This window comes from Chiloscyllium plagiosum, unplaced genomic scaffold (assembly GCF_037043375.1).
Source record: "Chiloscyllium plagiosum isolate Xiang-an unplaced genomic scaffold, Cpla_swu_hap1 HiC_scaffold_44, whole genome shotgun sequence".
Taxonomy (NCBI): domain Eukaryota; kingdom Metazoa; phylum Chordata; class Chondrichthyes; order Orectolobiformes; family Hemiscylliidae; genus Chiloscyllium; species Chiloscyllium plagiosum.
Genome location: NW_028270182.1, coordinates 40,676,142 through 40,699,477, shown reverse-complemented (window position 1 = coordinate 40,699,477; position 23,336 = coordinate 40,676,142).

Genomic DNA, 23,336 nt, shown 5'->3' with positions numbered 1-23,336 from the left:
TGAAGAGGCTGTGGCTGCTGCCAGGACAGTGGGTATTCACCAACATGATGTACTGTGCCTAGACACACTGTAACATTAATGAAGTGAGAGACGGAGTGTCCAATCACAACAATGGGAACTAAAGGCATTGCCAGATCAGCTGAAATGGTTAGATTTACCACATTCTCAATGCACCTCACAGAACTAGCCCCGAGGAGATATCTGTTCACCGTGGAACACTGTGCAGACTAGGCTAGTGTACTGCTCAGTACAGTGAGAAACTGCAGATGCTGTAGATCAGAGCTGAAAAATGTGTTGCGGGAAAGTGCAGCAGGTCAGGCAGCATCCAAAGAGCAGGAGAATCGACGTTTCGGGCATAAACACGAAAGACTGGCTTATGCCCGAAACGTCGATTCTCCTGCTCTTTGGATGCTGCCTGACATGCTGCGCTATTCCAGCAACACATTTTTCAACTACTGCTCAGTGCAAAAAAGCAATCTGTCCAGAGTGGAACACTATACAGATCATGTCAGAGCATTTATGTTAAAACAATCTGTCGAGTATGGGAAGCTGGGATAGAGACAAAAAAACTGCAGATGATGGAATACAAAGTAGACAGGCAGGAGGGTGGAAGTACGCAGCAAGTCAGGCAGCATCAACATAAGGAGGTGGAGAAGTCAACGTTTCGGGAGTAACCCTTCTGCAGGAGTCCTGAAGAAGCTTTACACCGGAAATGTCAAATTCCACACCTCCTAATGCTGCCTGGCTTGCTGTGTTCCTCCAGCCTCCTGTCTGTTCAGTGTGGGAAACTGTGAGACCACACCCATGCATTGAACTGGGATTAGAGATCTGTTCAGCACCGGGAGCCATGCAGTCATCACCAATTTGTAACCAGGAGCAGTTACCCTCCCCTCATTTACACCTGTGTACCCCACCCCAGGGCATTGATCTGTAAACCCGGAGCAGTTACCCTCCCAGCACGTAGAACTGTGTATCCCACCCCAGTGCATTGATCTGCAAACCAGGAGCAGTTACCTTCCCAGCATGTAGGACTGTGTATCCCACCCCAGTGCATTGATCTGCAAACCAGGAGCAGTTACCCTCCCGGCATGTAGGACTGTGTAACCCACCCCAGTGCATTGATCTGTAACCCAGGACCAGTTACCCTACCGGCATGTAGGACTGTGTACCACACCCCAGTGCATTGATCTGCAAACCAGGAGCAGTTACCCTCCCAGCATGTAGGACTGTGTACACCACCCCAGTGCATTGATCTGTTAACCAGGAGCAGTTACCCTCCCAGCATGTAGAGCTGTGTATCCCACCCCAGCGCATTGATCTGTTAACCAGGAGCAGTTACCCTCCCGGCATGTAGGACTGTGTACCCCACCCCAGTGCACTGATCTGAAACCCAGAGCAGTTATCCTCCCAGCATGTAGGACTGTGTAACCCACCACAGTGCATTGATCTGTAACTCAGGAGCAGTTACCCTCACAGCATGTAGGATTGTGTACACCACCCAAGTGCATTGATCTGTAAACCAGGAGAAGTTACCATCCCAGCATGTAGAACTGTGTACCACACCCCAGTGTATTGATCTGTAACCCTGTGTTAGTTCCCTGTCCAGCGTGGGGAAATGTGCAGCCCATGCTGGAAGTGACAGGATGTGATGTTCCCATTCATTTACAGCTCCATATCTCAATTGTGGCATGACAAGGGGTTGTTGTGAGTGAGAACATCACTGCTAGAAAGAGATGGCAAGGGAATCAGTTTAAATATCAACACATGGGAGGGGTTTGGGATATAGACAGAGAGGAGGAGACTGAGAGACAGTGTCATGGAAGGATGTGTTCCCAGGTTTCAGAATGCTGAAACGTAGACACTATGATAGCATCCTGTAACATGAGCCAAACGTCCCAGGAAAGATGGGAAAAAGGATTATTGGTGTGAAGTCAGATGAGCATTTGTTCTGCATCTATTTAACTGGAACTGGTTTCAACACAATCTATGACTTATTGGGCAGTTTCTAACAATAATTTGTCTCAGTGATATTTTCATTGAGTCTGACAGAGGGATTATCTGCTGACGCTGAGCTCGTTTCCTGGTGCTATCTTATCGGACTGACCTCATTAACTACCCACCTCACCCCATGGTGGCCCTCATTCAATACCAGCCCGATTCTCCCACCCATCATGGCTGGAGGTACACACCATCGCCAGGATGCCACTGGATATTCCGTGAGCCCTGACACAGTTGTCATCTTTAAAAGGCCAATGGGCACACGGTTGAGCTTTCTCCGTTAGGAGCTGCTCTGCACAGTTTACCCTGAGCTTGGCAGATAAGGGGCAATTACACCACAGTTTGTCGACAGGGGCACGGTGATCCTGGTACAGAGGGGGACCATTCTCTTCCCAGAGAGGGGCACACCACCAGACCCACCGAGCATGGTCTGAGCTCACCATCCAGCTCAGTGCAGTATCTGCAGTCTGAAGAAATGCCCGGCAATACAGGACAAGCATCAATAACCTTCCCTGTTCTGTCAGGGTAAGGGTCACTGTATTCTCTCTGCTCCCTCACACTCACGGTATATCTGGTATAGCACCAATCCCCAAACAAGGCTCATGCTCTACCACACTCGCTACTGCATGCAGCACCTTCTCTCTGTCTCTGTCTCTCTTACTCCCTCCCCCACTCTCTCTCCCCCTTCCCTCTCTGTCTTTCTCTCACCCCTCTCTCTCACTCTCTCTCCCTCCACTTTACCTCTCACACCAATAACACTACCTGGATACAACACTGTGGACTGACTCCCCCCGGACACCTCACCAAATCTCCCGCCACCCCCACTTATACCAGTACTAAGAGCAGGGCCACACACTCACACCCTCCCTCCCTCCCTCCCTTTCTCCCATTCCAGGAGAAACAGCCTGGAATAGGACAGAAAGTGCCAAGCCGGGTGGTGGAGTGCCCGATTATCCCTTCCCTCACCACCCCCGCCCCCCGCGATGTGGGGAGGACCCTGGTACGAGTCGGAGAGGACAGGGACGCCCGGTGTGCAGATTCTGAAGCATCCACGTCCCACCGACTGAATGAGGAGCAATGTTCAGTGAAGGGCAATTCTCACTTTAAACCCACTGGCAGTTCCGCTTCGCCCCGGCACAACTTAGAAGCCGTGGCCCTGATGCCATCTCCCTTTTGTGTCGAGCTGGTACAAATGGAATCCCCATGGTCTCGGTGGGCGCGAGTGTGGGTTTACAACACACCACAGCACAGAGGCTCCCTTCCTGGGATATGGTGTGCGGTACGGTGGCACAGTGGTTAGCACTGCTGCCTCACAGCGCCTGAGACCCGGGTTCAATTCCCGCCTCAGGCGACAGACTATGTGGAGTTTGCACATTCTCCCTGTGTCTGCGTGGGTTTCCTCCAGGTGCTCCGGTTTCCTCCCACAGGCCAAAGATGTGCAGGTCAGGTGAATTGGCCATGCTAAATTGCCCGAAGTGTTAGGTAAGGGGTAAATGTAGGGGTAGGGGTATGGGTGGGTTGCGCTTCGGCGGGTGGGAGCGGACGTGTTGGGCCGAAGGGCCTCTTTCCACACTGTAATGTAATGTAATCTAATCTAATCTCCTACACCTCCCCCTGTAAACAGCTCAGATACTGAAACTAATCTGTGAGAGTTACTGCTCTCCTCACTTGTCATGGCATTTTCAATAATCGGTGCTCATATATACACAACGCTCTCTGCTCCTGAAACCCGTTTATAACGTTAAGGCCTGTTTTGTTTTGTCTTTCATTGTCATTCCTACCAAAGTGCATCACCTCCTACTGCTCTGCATTGATCCCCATCTGCCCGAAAACTACACCAACGTGTTATTGTCATGTTAGAGTTCCACACTGACCTCCATAGACTTCACAGTTATTCCAGGTTCGGTGCCATCTGCAAGCATTGAGATTGTGATAGCATCACACTTACCGTGAAATAACTGAAATCCTGTCCCACACATACGAGTGTGAGCAAGTGAAATACTGCTATATTCCCACGGACAGAGTCGAATAATGACATACTGTCAACAGACCAACAAAACTCCTGACACACACCAGGCACAATGAATGACACATTGACAAACCATTGGGCAAGAGAAATCCGGATAGGCTTTGCTTATCTGTATTGACATCATGGTATTAATGTAATGAAGTTGAAAGTGTGTACTGTACCTTTAAGAGAGAGTGAATACTGTTCTGAACTGAGAGCTTCCAAGCTCCTGTGTATATGAGAGGATGGCAGACACAGAGTGTCAAGGACAAATGAAAATATGTCACATTTGGCTGTGAAATAGATCCCTGAGTTGGTTGCTCTTTCGACAACAATTGGAATTTTACCAATCTGTTTAACTTATGCCCCAGGACACTAAAATCAAATCAAGTTTGAATTTAGTGGTTGTCGATAAATGATCCGATGTTGTGGATATTCAGAATGCAAGCATTTTGAAAATTGCAAACAGAGCAAATGCCATCAATACAGATCCAAGAAATTGGAAAACAATCTCTATCAAAGGTACCTTTTCATATGAAACATATTCACACGAAAACGAAAGAAGATAACCCAAGGAGATTAACAGCCAAAGGCAAACACCGAAAACAACAGCTGCTGTGTGGTTTTGAAATTAAGTTGATGTAATTTCAATAAGTGTCTTATTGAAATAGTATATTGCTATAGAGTTGGAGTTGGGTAATAGGCAGTTAAGGGATTGGGGGTCTCAGAATTGTGAATAGTTGATGCAAAATGTTCACTTTCAGTGTTAAAAAATAAATTAATGTTTTGATTTAAACTGGAATTTGGGAGTTCTTTGTCACTCAGATTTTAACAGTTTATGAGGTAAATTGAGCTTTTCTTGACGTTTAGTTTAAGTTAAGCTTCACGCCGTGTCCTATCAATCACTGTGTGTGTATCTGTGTGCCTGTGTGGGGCAGGTCTAGCAGTCTCTGTGGTGCTTAAAGAGATGCAATACCACCCTCTGCTGTCCTCCACAGGCCACTGCACAGGCATTGGCAGAGGGTGAAAACCAACAAGTATGCATTCAGAGAGGGGGAGGGAGAGGGCAGCTGCTCTCACCACCATCCAAACTGATGTCTTATCCATGTACTGATCTAAATGTCCTTCAAATGTTATAGCTGTCCATGCTTTCACCACTTCCTCTGGAAGTTCATTCCACACACAAGGCAGATTCTGTCCAAAATATTGACCTCTCACGACTTTTGTAAATCTTTTTCCTCGCACCTTAAAATATCCCTCAGTTTTGAATCACCAAATCGAGGGAAAAGACATCAGCCCTTCAGCTAATCTGTACCCCTCATTATTTTTAAACCTCTGTAAAGTTACCCCTTAATTTGATACTCTCTAGTGAAAAAAGTCTCAGTCTACCCAGCCTCTCCTTCTCGCTCAATCCCTCCATTCCCAGCAACATCCAGGTTAATCTCATCTGAACCCTCTCCAGCTTAATAATATCAAGTTCAGTGATATCAAAGTGAATAGTCAAGGTATTATCTAAGGGTAGGGGGAGACCAAAACTAGAGGGCATAGGCTTAAGGTGAGAGGGGAATCATTTAAAAGTGACCTATGGAGCAGCTTTTTCACCCAGAGGGTGGTGCGCCTATGGAATGAGTGGACAGGGTGACCAGACTGGACACAGTATTCCAGAAGGGGCCTCACCAATGTCCTGTACAACCTCAACATGACGCCCCAATTCTAATACTCAAAGGTCTGACCATTAAACACCTTCTTAACCACACTATCTATATGAGATGCAAATTTTAAAGAATTATACCTGACGGCCGAAGTCTCTGTTCTTCAACACTGCCAAAGGCCCTATGTTTAATTGTATAGGTCCTGCTCTCGTTTGATTTACCAAATCCAATATCTCGCATTAATCCAAATTAAACTCTATCTGCCACTCTTCAGCCCAGTGAGTGGTATGACCACCTCCTCACCTTCCCCGTTTAATTTTAAAATGCCCATTCCCTCTCCAGGAGGCCTGCACACTCTGGTCTTGATTTTCACAAAGGCTCTGAACTTGGTTTGCCTTGTGTGGTGGAAAGTGGGACGGATTGCAGACACAGTTAGTGGGGAGGAAATGCTGGCCAGTAGTCAGCGGCCTGCTATCATTTCATGGTTTTAGGCAGAGGGCAGACACACGTGAGTGTTGGTTAATACTGATCGGTGTTTTGGGACCAGAAATTATGGTCTTTCTTCGTCTCTGGTGTTCAGTAATAAATATCGTTTTGGGACCCTTCATTGGGCAGAGTATGTCTGCAGGATTTCTTTCCCTAATATTGCAGACTTCAGTTAATAGCGATTAAAGATGTTCATAGTTAATTTCGATCTTGCACTTGTTTAACAAAACAATTAACCTGATTATAATAAATCCACACCAAGCTGAAAGCTGGCCCTTAAAATGTGACCCAAAACCTGAGTATAGTAGTGTAATGGGTAGTGCCCCTGCCTCTGAGCCATGGCTCTGGGAATCATTCCAATTCCTGAACTTGTTTGGTAGTGTTCCTAGCTCTGGACCAGAAGGTGTGGATTCATGTCATTCCTGTTGCAAAGGTGTGTCACAGCATGTCATAACAGGCTGATGAACAAACACACAGGAGAATAATGTTACAGCTTTATGGGTATTGCCGAGTGATGCTAGTGTCCCTACCTACGGGCACAAAGGTCTAGGTGTAAATCCCATAGAAGTGTTTCATAATACATCTGAAAAAACTGATTAAAATGGATTTAGAATTGTGACTTCATGGAGAAGGAAAATGTGTCAATATTGAATTTCAGAATTTAGGCCGGGATTATTGAAAGCACAGCGATTCGTGTTGGTTGGAGTCACATTTTTCAGCAGTAGCGGTTTATAAAATCCGAACGGTCATGGACAGGGTGAGTAATCAGGGTTTTTCCCCAGGTTAGGGGCGTCCAAAACAAGAGGACATTGGTGGAAAGTGAGAGGGGAAAGATATTGAACAGGTCAAAAGGGCACTTTTTCACACAGAGGGTGGTGTGTGTACGGAATGAGCTACCAGAGGAATTGGTGGAGGCTGGTTCAAATACAGCATGTAAAAGGCATCTGGATGCTGACAGACCTGCCGAGGATTTCGATCAATCCCTGTATTTGTTTTTTAAAATCTCATTTTAACACAGGTATTCTGAATACATTAAACATTTATTTTTCATGACGCAGGGACATATAAACATATCTTCAAATCGACCGAGACCATTGTCTGCTCAGGGTTTGGCTCTGCATATGACAGCAGCAATGATACACCTACATGTAACAGGGAATGCGATGGACACATAGTTTGGAAAATGTACAAGGAGACCTCACATGGTCCAGTTTGGGAGAGAATGACATTACTGTGTGATTCAACTCAGAGAGGGTGAAATTGTCATCTGCCCGAGAAGAAACGGCCCATTGCACTCTCTCTCCTTCATTATTCCTCGTCACAGTAATGTGTACGAGCTAAAAAATAAACTCTACAGTCGTCGTTACCATTCTTATTTTTATAGAATCCCTACAGTGTGGAAACAGGCCCTTTGTCCCAACAAGTCCATACCAACCTTCCAAAGAGTAACATTCCCATGCCCATGCCCTTACAGTTACCACTGACTAGTGCACCTAAAGTAGAAATCGCTGAACACTATGGACTATTTGACCAATCCACCTGAACTATACAGCTTAGGACTGTGGGAGGAAACTGGAGCACCCATTAGAAGCTCAGGCAGACAAGGGGAGAAGGTGTAAACTCCACACAGATAGTCGCCCAAGGCTTCAATGGAACCCAAGTCCCGATGCTGTGAGGCAGCAGTGCTAACTAAAGAGCCACTGTGCTTCCCTGGAACCTCCTGACTGCCTAATGGAAAGGGAATTCAGCCAAATCCAACTGTTCCAGGATGAAATCCCATTGCTAGCAGCTTGTGAGTAGAATATCTTGAGAAGCAGATTCACATTTTGGACAATCTCTCACTTTTTCCTTTTGTCATGAGTTTCACTAATATTTGGACAAGGTTATTTCAACTTGAAATTACAGAGATTTTGTTTATCGTGTGTGTGTGTGTGTCAGTTGTTTTTACAAAAGGAAATATCGATTCTTTATTTGCAACATCCAAGCATTTTGCCACCATAGTTTGAGTAACATTGCTTTGGATCATAAACGTGTTATTTTAGCAGATTAAAAAAACTAGCCTGATTTGTTGCTAAAACTGACACTGACCCAGTCTGAAATATCATCTACCATATCAACAACCTGGTTACATTTCAGATTTGTTGTGAGCAGTGGAGCAGTGGGACTACAAAAGGAAACAGTGACCCCAAAAGCCGGGGAACTATAGACTGGTGAGCATAATGTAAATGGTGGGTAAGTTGTTGGAGGGGATTCTGAGGGACAGGATTTACATACATTTGGGAAAGCAAGAGCTGACCGGGGTAGACAATGTGGCTTTCTGCATGGAATTTCATGTCTCGTTAATTTGATTGAGTTTTATGAAGAGGTGACAAAGAAGATTGATGAAGGCAGTTTGGTAGACATTGACTATATGGACCTCAACAAGGTGTTCATAATATTCCGATTCGTCGGCAGATCAATAAGGTTCGGTCACATGGGATACAGAGGAAGCTAGTCACAATTGTCTTGAAGGAAAAGGGTTTTTTTTTCCTGGAGGCTTGTGAGCAGCAGTGTGCTGTAAGAATCAGTACTGGGTTCACTGCATTTCATCATTTATGTAAAGGATTTGTATATGAATATCGGGGCCATAGTTACTAAGTTTGAAGATGACATTAGAAAGGTGGTATAGTAGATTATCTCAGAGTACAACGAGACCGCAATTAGAAGGGACAAAGGGGCAAGGCGTGTGAGATGAAGTTTAATTTGGATAAATATGAGGTTTTCCATTTTGGAAAGGCAAACCAGGGCAGAAATGATACACTTCATGATAAGGTCCTGGGGAGTGTTGTGGAACAAAGGGACATAACGCTGCAGGTGCATTGTTCCTTGAAAGTGGAGACGCAGATAGACAGTATGGGACAGAACACATTTGGCACATTTGCCTTAATCAGTCAGAGCATTGAGTATAGGAGTTGTGGTGGCATGTTGCATCTGTACAGGATGTTGGTGAGGACACTTTAAGAATTCTGCGTACAGCTCGATTGTCTGCGGAAATTACTTACAAGGATGTTCCAGCACTGGAGGTTTGAGCGTCAGGGAAAGGTTGATTCGGTTGAGGTGTTTCTCCCTGGAGTGTCAGAGGCTGAGGGGTGACATGATAGAGGTTTATAAAACCATCAGAGACATGGATATTCTGAACAGCCACGTTCTGCTCCACAGGATAGGGGAGTTCAGAACAAGAGGGCATAGGTTGAAGGCGATGGGGGAATAATTTAGAACGGAACTGAATGTTACAAACAGAGAGAGGTGTGTGTACAGAAAGTGCTGTCAGAGGAAGTTTTAAAAAATATCTGAAAGAGGAGGGATATTGACCAAATACTGGCAAATGGGACGAGGTCAGATTTGATATCTCATCAGAGAGAGCAGATTGTTTTTTTTCGGTTCTGTTTCCATGCTGCATGACTCTGTGAAGCTCTGAGAGGGACGACGAAAAATTCTGAAGGTACCATTCACGTCAGAATTCTCTTCACTGGAAGTTTATCGTGTCTGTATTGTTCACATTGATTGAAAGCTGCATTAATTAAATATTTGACATAGAAGTGATTCATGGATAATGGGACGCAGACAGGAAAGTGAGGCTGAGACCACAACCTGATCAGCCACAATCTTAGGGCCTGTTGGAGAAGGCTCAATGTATCTAATGACCAACTCCTGCTCCTCAATCCCATATTTCTGTGGTCCATTCAGCCCCTCAAACCAGCTAGGCAGGAGCAGTTGGAGGGATACTTGCTGCTACAACCTGGTGCACAGAAACAGAGGAGACCATTCAGCCCTACAAGACTGTCAGGAACGCTTTGAGGTGATTTGGGAAATGTAATTGTAAAACCCAGGCTGAGTATGAAAGATTCCCCTCAAATCTCTTTACAGAGCTTCCCCTCTCTGCAACTTGTATTTCATTTGTTGGTCATGTTGTAGACCCAGATTCACTGAGAATACAGCCCCCAAGGCTCACCCAGAGATGGTTCACAAAATCCTCTGATCTTCCTGACTGCAACGTTCAAAAGCAGAACATTCATGAAAATAACACCCACTAATTTTCCAACAGCAGAATGTGAGAACATCAGAACAGGGGCAGGTTGTTCACTCCCCAAGCCTGCCTTGCCCTTCACTAAGATCATGACTGATCTGCTCGAGGTCTCAAATCCTCTTTCATACCCAATTCTTCATAGCCCTCAACTCTCTGACAGGTGAATATCCATCGACCTCCTCTTCAAATACTTTCAGTCATTGAGCTCCCTGAACACGCTTGAGAAGCTTAGTCCTGACATTCAATACCACCTGTTTGAAGAAAACCCTTGGTGCTCCTATATCATGGCCTATTGTTGTGAACAAAAAAGGTTCACTCAAGGGGTCAGGTAAAAATGACTGGCCCTGATATCAAGGCAATGGTTGACTTCTGTTGACATCAAGGAGCTTAGCAAAACTGGACTTAATCTGAATCAGAGTAACCTCTCCAGTGTTTGGAGTCAAACATGGCTCAAAGGAAGATGTTCATCATCTCAGTCCTGGGTCACCTCTGTGGAAGATCCTCAGGGTAGCTTCCTCTTCACAAACTTCTTCAGCTGCTTCATCAATGTCTCCCCGCCCCCATCCTCCTCACCAAAAGATCAGAAGTGGGGATGGTCACTGAAGATTCCACAATGTTCAGAACATTTTGTCCCCCTGTCAGCTACAGAACTGGTCTGTGTCCATGTGCAGCAAGATCCAGACTCCATGGCGGCTTGTGCTGTTAAAGGGCCTGTAACATTCATGTAACAACATTGACTGGCACTGCACATTGCCACAGTAAAATAAGGGTTCATTCAGCACCTCATGCTGGTTTCATAGGAAAATGAGGAAGTCATTCAGCGCATTGACTCTATTGGAGAAGAACAGGGACAGCCCATTCAGTGCCTCCAGCCTATTACTCAGGAGGAGAAGGAGTCTAGTGTGATGGGTGACAACAGAGCACCTCAAAAGTATTTGAAGGCAGTCGCCTAGATTCTAATGTTTTTTTATTTTAAAGGAAATGTAAACTGTCTGTTCCAGATGCAATGTGAATGGTCAAACTACTCGCTGTGAAGCAAATCACCATTTATATAATCACGAAAGATAAAAAGAAATCAAAGAAAGCGGAATTTAGAATAACATAATTCTATTGGCTAAGTTAAAGAATAATGGATCTAGGAACTATTACTAATGAACTGTTCCAATATAGGAAACTCCCATAAACACAGCCCCTGGCAAAAAGAAATATTCAGACACAGATTGTCACAAACATTTCTCCAATCCAGGAATTAAAAACAGCATCAAGAGAAAATTCAGGGAGAGTAGCAGGAGACATTCACTGAAGCTTCCAACTCTGTTGAGACCCCAATAGTTTCTGATATTGCTGAGGAACCAAAACCCAAAAATCCAAATCTGTGAGAGAATGCCTTCATCCATTCAGGCTACATTAAAATAAACCCAAGGCATCCCTCGCTGTTTACTCAAGTAGTCTTAATTAGCCAGCTTGATAATGATCCTTCAACCTCTCTCTTAAAAGAAACCAGGACAAAATAACCTCTAAAAGCTGCAGCAGCATCACACTTGTCAGCACATCGAACTATCAAACAGGAACCCGGGGTCAGGCCGTTGGCCCTGTCCAATTGGACAAGGAAGAAGTCATTCAGCCCCTTGTGTCAATTACACAGAAACAGAATGAGGCCATTCAGCCCGTTGAGCCACTTATACAGGAACAGTAGGAGGCCATTCGCACCTCAATGCGCTTACACAGGGATCAGAATGAGATAATTGATGCTGATCCTGCTGAATGGCTTATGCTCGAAACGTCGATTCTCCTGCTGTGCTTTTCCAGCAAACCACTGTGTACTCTGAGCTCCAGCATCAACAGTCCTCACAGTCTCCTACATGGTGCTCTAACATGATGAACAACGTGGAGGAGAGGCTGCACAGACAGACTGTTTCACGTTGTTCCATCGTGGCTCCATCGCTCATGATACAAACGTGAGACTTTAACGTGGTTTTCTCGTGGTGAGGAGGGAAGCCACATGTCTTGTGTGAAGTCTCAAGAAGGCATCTTCAATTTCCGAGAAGACAGCCTGCTGTTCTCTGTGTCCGGCGGAAGCTGGTGGGAATGGCTATCTGTTTCAGATCGAAGGTATTGTGGTTGCTGTTGGGGATTGTGAGCAACCTGACGTTCAGTGCGGGTTCACACGCCGACTGAACAATAACGTGGGGAGAGTTAATTAAGGAATATAAACTGTCACGTTAGACTGGTGAATGGACTCTCTAAGTTCAAATAATGCTAACCGTGTTCATGTTGATCTTGTCTAGTGCACGTCCTGTTCAGTGTAACCTGTATGCCTTACTTTGTCCAAGTCTATTTCCACCCTATGATCCTTCCGGCCGTGCTTACTATGATCTGCCTCCACTGCTCATAAATAAAGTGTTTCCCTGTACTGAGGTACACGTGGCAATAAATCAAACCAATCAATCCTGGGTAAAGTATGGAATTTCTCACCCTATCAATGTCTCTTTTGGAAATAAGTGATCGCTGCCACTCCTCATGTTTCAGCATTGCCATTTCTTCGTTTCTCACAGTTCTCCAGATTAAACACTCAGCTTCTTCACTCTATCCTCATGTTACCATCACCCGTGTCTGTGGTAAGGTGATCATTCCTTACGAAAGAGATCAACTCTGTAGAGAGTGCCCCAAATGCTCTTTCGGCAAGGCTCTACAAAAGCAGGAAGATGGTTTTACTTATGTACTCGAATCATCATAAAATATAGGACAGCCTACCATTGATTGCACCCATTACTTACAGAGGGTTTGATTCAGAGCAGTCCACATAGACCTGTGAGTGGAAGATCATGCTTCTCAAATTTGTTTGAGTTCTTTGATGAAGTGACCAGGAAGGCTGATGAGGACAGAATGGTAGACATAGTCTCCATGTATTTCAGTAAGGCCTTTGATAAGGTTCCACCTGGCAGGCTACTCTGGAAGGCTCCATCACGTGGAATGCTGGGGGAACTTGCCAATTCGTTACACAGTTTGCTTGATGGTAGGAAGCAGAGTGTTCAGTGGAAGGATGCTTGTCAGACCGGAAGCAGGGTCCATTGCAGTTTGTTATCTATGATTTGGTTGAGAATGTACAAGTTATGATTAGTAAGTTTGCAGATGACACAAAAGTAAGTGGTATCATGATCAGGGAGGAGGTTTATAAGTAATTACTGCAGGACCTTAATCAGATGGGAAAGTGGGCCAAGAAATGTCAAATGGAATTTAATATAGATGTGTGATGTCTTACATTTTGGAATCTCAAATCAAGGTAGGTGTTTCATGGTGCATGGGAGGATCTTAAGGGGTGCAGTGGGCAGAGAGACGTTGGCGTTCAGATGCACGGTTCCCTGAGAGTGGAATCACAGGTAGGCAGGGCAGTGAAGAAGGCTTTTGGCACATTGGCCTTCATCAGGCAGGATATTGAGTATAGAGGTTGGTAATTTATGTTGCAGTTACACAGGACTTTGGTAAGGCCGCACTTGGAGTATTGTGTTCAGTTTTGTCACCTTGTTATAGGGAGAATGTTATGAAATTAGAAAGAGTGCAGAAGAAATTTACAAGGACGTTGCCAGGACCCAATGGTCTGAGTTATAGGGAGAGGTTGCACAAGCTTGGACATTTTCTTTAGCGTGTAGGAGACTGAGGGACTCCTTTTAGAGCTGTATAAGATCACGAGGGGTATGGATAGAGTTATTCTCTCAGTCTTTTTCCAAGGTTTAGAGAATCGAGGATTAGAGGGGATCAGTTTAAGGTTAGAGGAGAAGGAATAAAAGCGAACCTGAGGGGCCACTTCTTTACACAAAGGGCTGGTACATGGATGAGCTGCCAGCAGATGTGGTTGAGGGGGGTACATTAACAACATTTCAAAAGCATTTGGATAAATATGTGGACAGGAAAGAACTAGAAGGATATGTGCCAACTGCAGGGAAATGGGGTTAGCGTGCATGGACATTTACAAGTCGAGTCGAACCCCTCTGTTAATTAAAACCAAACACCCAGAAAAGCTCGCCTCAGCTCGTAATCTGTTAAAATATGAGTGACACAGATCTCCTACATTCCACTATTTCAACAAAAGTTAACAAGTTAGTTTCTTAACTTTAATAGTGAACACTAAACAACAACAATACACAAATACAAGCCCCTCTTTTCTTCGCTACTTAATATCTGACTCCAACTCTGTAAAGATACGCTGTTCCAACAACCCACATATTAAACATTACATCACACAGATAAATTGCACAATTTGTTCATCTGACCATAACTCTGTTCCTGAGTCACTAAACCTGGCTTTGAAGGGAATTCCTACCACTGGTGGCAATACTAATACGTCATCCCCACGGGAAATCTTCAAAATTTCAGAGTTTTTTTTCTGCCACGTGCTTCATTCAATACTATGCCCTTCAGGTGCTGTTTAGCTAAATCACCTACTCCATTTAATCCCTTCCTCACCTCACAAAGATAATCAGAGTGTGAGATCTCTGACTTCGGTCCTGTCAATTTATATTTAATTAATTCCAAATGACCTCTCACTTCATGTACGAATATTAACTCAAAGGAAGTAAACTGAGTAGATTTATTTGGGGCAAATAATTTTGTCTAATGGCAAACAATTTAATGAGATGCCTTTATTCCAATCATTCTGGTAATCCTGACAGTACGCTGTTAACATGGTCTTCAGCGTCTGATGCTAACTTTCCAAGACTCCTTGGGATTCAGGATGGGATGCCCTTGATTTGAAGTGCTGTATGCCAAAGCTATCCATGACTTCGTTAAACAGCTGAGCGGTAAATTGAGACCCTTGGTCTGATTGAATCTCTCTGCGGAGCCCACAGTGTGTAAAGAAAGCTGCCAACTCCTCCACCTCCCTTTTTACCTTAACACTCCACAATAGAATTGCCTCTGGAAATCTGGTCGACTCATCCATTATGGTCAGCAAATATTGGTTCCCACTTTTATTTTAGAAAGGGGAGCTACACAACTAATTATAACCCACGTGAAATGTTCTTCGAATGCAGGAATTGGCAACAAAGGTGCTGGTTTTAGTACTGCCTGTGACTTACCTACCATTTGGAATGTTTGACATGTGCAACAAAAGAAAACACATCCGTGTGCATTCCAGACCACTAGAAATGTCTTCTGTACACCCAGGTGACCACCTGCAGTTAATTAATGTGCTACCCGTAACACTGTCTGCTACCTCTATCACAATCTGCTGCACTTCGGCCCATTTCCCTTCTGCACTATCGGGCTCTCCATTTTAGTTTTAGGATTCTATCTTTAAGTTAATAACATTCGACAATATATTCTGATTCATTTTCTCTCTCTCTCTCTCTCTCTCTCTCTCTCTCTCTCTCTCTCTCTCTCTCTCTCTCTCTCACGTGTGTGTGTTGTGTGTGTATCTCTGTTGCAAGTCCATTAGCCTTTCAGGACCAAACCCCTCTGCCTGACCCTCTGCCTGTTCAGGTTTTCTTTCCTGCACCGTGACATCAGACAGGGTGTCAGTTCACTGAACATCAGCTCCTTTGGCTTTTTATTTCCTTTTTCCTTCCTGCTGTAACTTATGACAATGTGATCTTGTTACTATACAGCATGGAAAACTTCCTGGGTATTTTTCTTGTAACTCCCCAATTCCCTAGTTTTCCTTTGCCTTCTCCACCACAAGGGGTGCCACTCCCACCTTGGATCTTGTTAAATCGTTCACAAGAACAAACTGTATTCTTGGAACTGACACTCTGTAACTCACTCTCACTGTTACTTCCCCAACCTTGATTTGGCACTCCAGTCTGATGTTACACAAGGGAATGCTTAATTGCTATCCCCATTCAACCAATTAACACGATCTTGATTAATATGTCAGGAAGAGTGAAAATACTTTCATCTCTCACCATTAGAGGCCGAGAGAAAGTGAGGACTGCAGATGCTGGAGATCAGCGTTGAAAAGTGTGGGGCTGGCAAAGCATAGCCAACCAGGCAGCATGCGAGGGGCAGGAGAGTTGACGTTTCAGGCATAAATCCTTCATCAGGAAAGTGGGGGTGGGGTAAGGTAGTGGGAAGGGGGCTGAAAATAAATAGGAGAGTGGGGTTGACCTGGGTGGAAGGTAGTTTGGAAGGTGATAGGTAGATGCAGATGGGGTGTGATGGTGATAGTTCAAAATGGAGGGTGAAGTGGATAGGTGGTAGGACAGCTGGAACCCTCAAACTGTACATCATCAACGTTGACTTCACCAAATTCCAAATCTCCCCTCAACAACCTCTCCCAGATCCAACCGTTCAACCTAGCACTGCCCTTTTGAACTGTCCTAATTGTCCATTTTCCTTCCCACCCATCGACTCCACCCTCCCATCCAATGTATCACTATCACTCCCACCTACATCTTCTTATCGCCTTTCCAGTGACACTCCCACCAGCCCAGTTCCTACCCTCCTATTTATCTTTCAGCTCCCTTGTCCCCCCACCACATTCCTGACGATGGGATTATGCCTGATATGTCGATTGTCCTGCTGTTCAGATGCTGCCTGATTTTTTTGTGCTTTGCCGCCGCCTCACTTCTCAACTATTAGAGACTGAGCAGATCCCGTATCGCACAAAATTATAACTTCTTGTCCTTCTCCCCCTGATCTTTCTGAGTAAAGTTTATCCACAGAGGCGAATTTATTCTCGAGATCAGGTACTGAATCCATAACCAGCCCCTGCCTCGGCTACGCACTCTCCTGCAGCTCCTCGGCTCTGCTTGGTGTCTCCTTTACCAGTTTCACTATTGCCACTGGCTTAGCCTCTTCTGGCACATCTTTCCCCAAAGTACCTTCCTTCAACGCCCAGCACTGTGTGTCCCAGCTTACTTTAGTGAAAACATATTTTCTCAGTGCACGTCTTCAACCATCGGCACTGTAATTTTGTGTTCCATACCCTTACAGGAGGCGTTTCAACTCCTTTCAACCATTTTGGGCTTATTTTTACACCTGTGGTAAACTGTTGTGCGCTACTATTCGCTTTGTAGTGTGTGATCTTCCCTTCTCACAATTTCTATCCCTCATAGGATGAAAATCCTCCCAGAAGCAAAATTTCATCTCATGCACCAATGCATATTTACCTGCCATTTCAGCCGCGCTTCTTGCTTCTTGAACGTTCTGTTCATTCACATGAATTCTTACCACCGCTGGAAGTGAGTCTTTTCCAGTGACATTTCCACAACAGCACCATCTCCACATGGAGACCTATCGGAAACCACACTGAACAGGTTATTTCTTTGCTGCTTGACAGCGCTGTCAAAAAGAACGCCCACCAATTTGACTGTCGTCATGGGACTGAACGGGTGGTAATTGGTGAGATTGTAATTATTCGCTTCATAGTGGACTGGACTGAGGAAAGATGTCAGATTTGAAACTAGAATGAAAGTTTCCCCAGGACACGGCTTGTTGTGCAGCACAAGTCTTCAGCCCTATTACAGGAATGGTGTCGGTGCCAATTGCCTTTGTCGTATTTACTGTGTTCAGCTGTTTCTTCATGTCACGTGCAGCCAATCAAATTGGTTGAAGTCTGGCATCGGGGATTCTGTGGGGATCATGAGAAGGGTATGGTGGGTCATAGACTCAACGCTGATCTGTTATTTAAGATGCCAATATTTGGCGAACCCTTCTTCCAGTGAATTGCTTAAACATCCATTACTATTTATGACTCAAAGTGGCAGGGCTACAGAGCTTTGATGTGGTCTATTGGTGTGAGGGTCATTTGGCCCTCTTGATCAGATGTTAGTTCTGCTCTTTAGAATGTAACCAGTCAAGCGTGGTTGCTTTAATGGGTTATCTTAAGATGGGTGATGTCATTTCTAGTTCTATTGTTTTACAAGAGAAGGTAGTTGGGATCTAAATTGCTGTGTTTATGGATGGACTTCTGGTCAGAATGCCATTCCTCTAAGAACATCCTTGCATGACTTAGTATGTGTGTGCATTGTCCCAATCAAAGTGGTGCCCTTCTTTGCCTGTGTGTATGGAACATAGTGATAGTGTGTTGTGTCTTTTGGTGGCCAGTTGGTGTTCATGTATCCTGGTAACACGACAACAGGTATATGGGCGGCACGGTGGCAGAGTCGTAAGCACTGCAGCCTCACAGTACTAGAGACACGGGTTCAATTTCTGCCTCAGGTGACTGACTGCGTGGAGTTTGCACACTCTCCCCGTGTCTGCGTGGGTTTCTTCTGGGTACTCCGGTTTCCTCCCACAGTCCAAACTGTGCAGGTTAGGTGAATTGGCCATGCTAAATTTCCTGCAATATTGCTTTGAGTGACTGGTGTACAAGGAGATCCAAACCTTTTCAATGTTACAGCTACCAACTTGGTGGGTCTATGCCATTCCCAGTATTGACTGCTGGTTTCAGAACTCAGCCCTGCATGACCTTCACAGGTTTGCGCAGAAGGAAACAACAACGCAGCTTAAGTTCCTTTCTGGATGAACATTTTCGAATCAATCTATTTTCAGTTGATAGGCTGTCATTCTATTGTTCTCAACAAAGTGCACAAGGTCACATCTCCCTCCATTGCTCTCCATCTGCCACGTAGTTGCCAAGTCAGTCCAGTTGTCTCAATCACCTGGGAGTTTTATTACATCCTGCTCAGCCACTCACAAGTCAACATCTTTTAATGCCATCACCAGACTTGGGAATATTTCATTTGAGCCCCTTAACCAATGATATGATATGCATTGGGAAACCCCGATTGCCAAACCCTGATCCTTGCTATATCCTCCAAGCCTTCCATTCTAAAAAAATATTGCGACTCACTGTTTCCTGCCAGCTCTCCCATTCTACAACCATGACCATATATTAGTCTCAGTCCCATAAGATTCAAAATGCATAATAGGCTTGGGGCATTATCAAAAACCTTTCTGAAAATCCAATCGTATTGCATTGATAGCTTCTCCATAATTTTGCTGAAATTTACTTTCTCAAATATGATTCCCATTTCATAAATCTATGTTGACTTTGTCTATGCCCATTATGTTATGTTCCAATACTTTGTCTAGATATGCTTAGTTGCTAATTTCATTCTATTCTCTTTTCCTCACCAGACTAAAGTTTCAAGGTATTGCTGGGAAGCTTTTCTTTTTGCTTTGTTATCTTCTGTGAAGACAGAATTAAGTAATTGCTTCATAGTTCTGCCATTTCCCTGTTCTCCATGCTCCATTCTCTGGTTTCAGACTGCACTGAGCTGCAATTGCTTTATCTTACCTTTCACATTGACATATCTTTAGAAGCTATTACAGTTCACTCGCATAACCCTCATTGATATACTCTTCAGAAAAGCATCAATTTCTGTCGTAAATAGTTTAATGATGAGCATTCCACAATCATACAATAACAGAAACACAGACTCTGTTTCGTTCTAAATACAGCACTATCTACATTAGTCCCACTTTCTGACAGGAGGCCCAGAACCAGGCATGTTATGACATTGCAAAAACTCGTCCAAGTACTTTGTAATTATTGTGGAGTTACCCGTAACAACCATTATCTCTCTTCCGGACCCCAATATCCTCTGGGTGACAAAATAACTTTAAATTCTTTCTGAACCACAAGCAGTTCACTTGTTCCCTTGTTCTTGACTAAAAGGAACAGCTGCTGTCTATTCACTCTGTCCATGCCCCTCGTAATCTTATCCTTCTGAATCACGTCCCCTCAGCCTCCTCTGCTCCAAAGTAAACAACCCGAGCTTATCCAGCCTCTTTCCATAGCTGATATGCTCCATCCCAGGGAACATCCTGGTGAATCCCCACCAAACCCCATCCCCTCAGTGTAATGACATCCTTTTATAATGTGGTATCCAGAACTGCACACTGCATACCATCTTGCCCTAAACAAAATCATGTATAACTCTTATAATCTATGTCTACGACTCGTAAGCCTTTTTACCTCGACTATTAACTGTCCAGTTACATTCAGGGATGTGTGGAAAAGCATCCTCTGAGATTCTAGTCTGCTGCCATTCGTTGAGTCCTCCCCTGCCTGGTTCCTTCTTCCAAAGTGCATTAACTTATATTTATCAGCGTTACATTCCATCTGCCATCGATCAGCAATTCTGGCCATTCCGTCTGTGTCTTCCTGCAACATAAGGCCTTCCTCTTCACTGCCAACCACCCGGCCAATCTTTGTGTCCAACTCAGACTGATTTATCACACTATCCCCCACTCTCCCCTCCACATTCTCATCTTCAAAATTTATGACAGCCATAAATGATCAGGTTAAAAATCACACAAAACCAGCTTACAGTCCAAAAGGTTTATTCGCTAGTACTAGCTTTCGAAGCGCTGCTTCTTCATCAGGTGGTTGTGCATTTTGAAAGCTTGTGCCTCCAATTAAACCTGTTGGACTATAACCTAGTGTTGTGCGATTTTAACGTTGTCAACCCCAATCCAACACCAGCTTCTCCGAATCACTAATATTTGCTTGGATCCCTTCCATTCATCTAAAATGCTTGGAACACATTTATTAACTTCCAATTATCTACAATGGCTTCCGATCTCTGCAGAATGTACAGGAAAATAAAACACAGTGATCGACTGTGCAATTAATACGTCCATTGGTGCCTTAGTTCTGACATTTTAATACGAAGTAAATCTGTTTTATCAGACTTAGAAATGCTCAATCTAGTTACATTTTCAAATACTGCTCTGTTACTGATATAAATTGGCTTTATGTCTTTAGTTCCATAAGCTCCATCTGATCACTTGGTTTTCTGGGTGATTTTCTGGATCTTCCTCCATGAAGACAGATACAAAGTAATTGGTTATTTTCTTGGCCATTTCCTTGTTCTCGACAATAACCTCTCCTCTCCAGATTTCCACATTTGACATTGCTTTTCTTTTGTTTCCTTTGAAATATAGATAGTAGATTGATGCAGTCGTTGTGTTCCTGTTTGTTAGCATATATGTTCGCATTTTGATTTCCTTACCAGCTTCATGTTCCTTCTTTTCTGGATCATCAATTTCTGAGAATTCTCAGGTTTCCACAATTTCTGGAATTGTTCTGAAATCACTTCCCATGATTAATACAATATTTAATTTGTTACGTTAACCATCATTAAGTCACTTGCTCACTCTGTGGTGTTTTTAAGTTCAAAAAGGAGACGTATTATTCCGACTTTGCAGTCCTTCTATAAATCTCCTGATCCTGACCAGATCGATTCAGGAACTCTGCGGGTGGATAGAGAAGAAATTACGGAGCCGTGGTTGGTACTTTTCCAACTTTGCTGGCCAACGTGTGAGGTCCCGGAGGGCTGAAGGATAGTGAATGCTGTGCCCTTATTCAAGGAGTGCTACAAAGATAAACCTGGGAGCTATAGACCAGTAGAAATAACATCTGTAGTAGATAGTTACTTGAGAAGATTCTGAGAGATAAGTTATACAGAGGAACCTCGATTATCCGATTGAGATGGACGGAGCACTATTTCATTCAGAAAATTTATTATTCTGTTAATTGATCCACTCTGGGGCTCGAAGTTTTTGTGAAGTCGTATTCCCTTTCAGAAGACAAGGCAAAAGCACACTGCGCGCGAGGCCCCACGCCACATCTGCTTCCACCACGCCTTGTCCGCTCCCACCCTGCCCCATCTAAGCCCCGCCCACCTCGAACCCTGTAGACAAAGGGAAAATATCTGTCCCTTTGTTATGGACAAGAACAGATCCCCTTCAACTACGTGGAGAAGGTAACCTTGGGCCGAACGTTTTTTTATCTTAATGGTAAACGTGAGGTGATGTGTTTCAGATATAATTCGCCTCGTCAAAATATTCGACATTAAGCAAAACACAGTTTATTCAAACATTGCCGACAAAATACAACAAAAGGTAGTGGAACTTGGAATAACGTAATTCTGTTGGAAAACTTAACAGAATAATAGGTTATTTAACTACTATACAGTAACTGCTCAAACATGGTAACATTCAATAAACACAGATGTGTCAAAAAACAAATTCAGGAAACATGCGGATAGAACATCAAAAGACAATTCTGAGAGAAATCTCAGAGAGAGAGTGTAGCACCCGGGAGAGATTTACTGCCTTCCAACCCTGCTGAGACCCCAGCAGTAACTGACGAAAGGTAAAACTAAGAATTCTGGTTGTGTGAGAGTTTGATCATCACTCCACAGGACCAGGCCGGGGCTGCAAGGACCACAAGGAATGGACTGTATCTACACCGTCCATGGCACTGTAGGAGACTCTCAAAAATGCCTACACCCACCTAAGCCGTTAACTGATGGTAAGATAAATGTTAAAGTTGAACATAAATGAATAAATCAAAAGGATGCAGCAGGCCTAGTGATCAGACACGGACTCGGGAGCCCAGCAATTCCTACCCTGATAAAACATAGTAGGATCATCGAGCTAGTGAAGAGAAATCATCTGTCTCCCACCACTTCTAACTTCACAATTGAGATGTGCCATTCACCCAACAGTCAGCGATGTCAACATCCCAAACACGTACCAAGTATTATTGCGTTATATCAGGGTTATCGTGAAAGGGGTTAACTGGAGCTGTTTGTTCAGTGACTGTGATTCATATTAGTCTTCCGAGATCCAACTGGGTCACTGGAGGGTTTCCCACTTCCATAATTAGGTGATTATTTCAAATTGTTATGCCATGTATCAGGGGAAGCGTCATCATCAACACGATTGAGATCAGCAGCGACAGAAAAAGAGTTGGATCTGTATCTGAAAGCATTAGAATGTTCCAACAATGGATCAGAATCTGAGAACGTTTTACTGGAATATTCCAACAATGGACAGGAGTTTATCCTGGGGTCTTTACTATATTTCTTGGGATTGGGCATGGTTAGAGTTGCGAATACAAGCCTTACTGATGCTTATTCAAGCTGGGTACTATCCCATCCTCGCTATTGTTGGTGTTCCTGGTAAGCCTCTCTCTGTCAATTCTGTCAACGACGGTGAAGGTTATTGCTATTCCAGTTAGTTATATTTTATAAATATATGAACGTTCAGTCACAAACTCCACTTCCTTTTCATGTATTTCCAAACTGCTTACTCACAAACACCTAAGAAGGAACAAGACTGTTCAGAACTTTGAATCTCCTTTTTACCTTGAACTGTTTTATGTCTCCATATT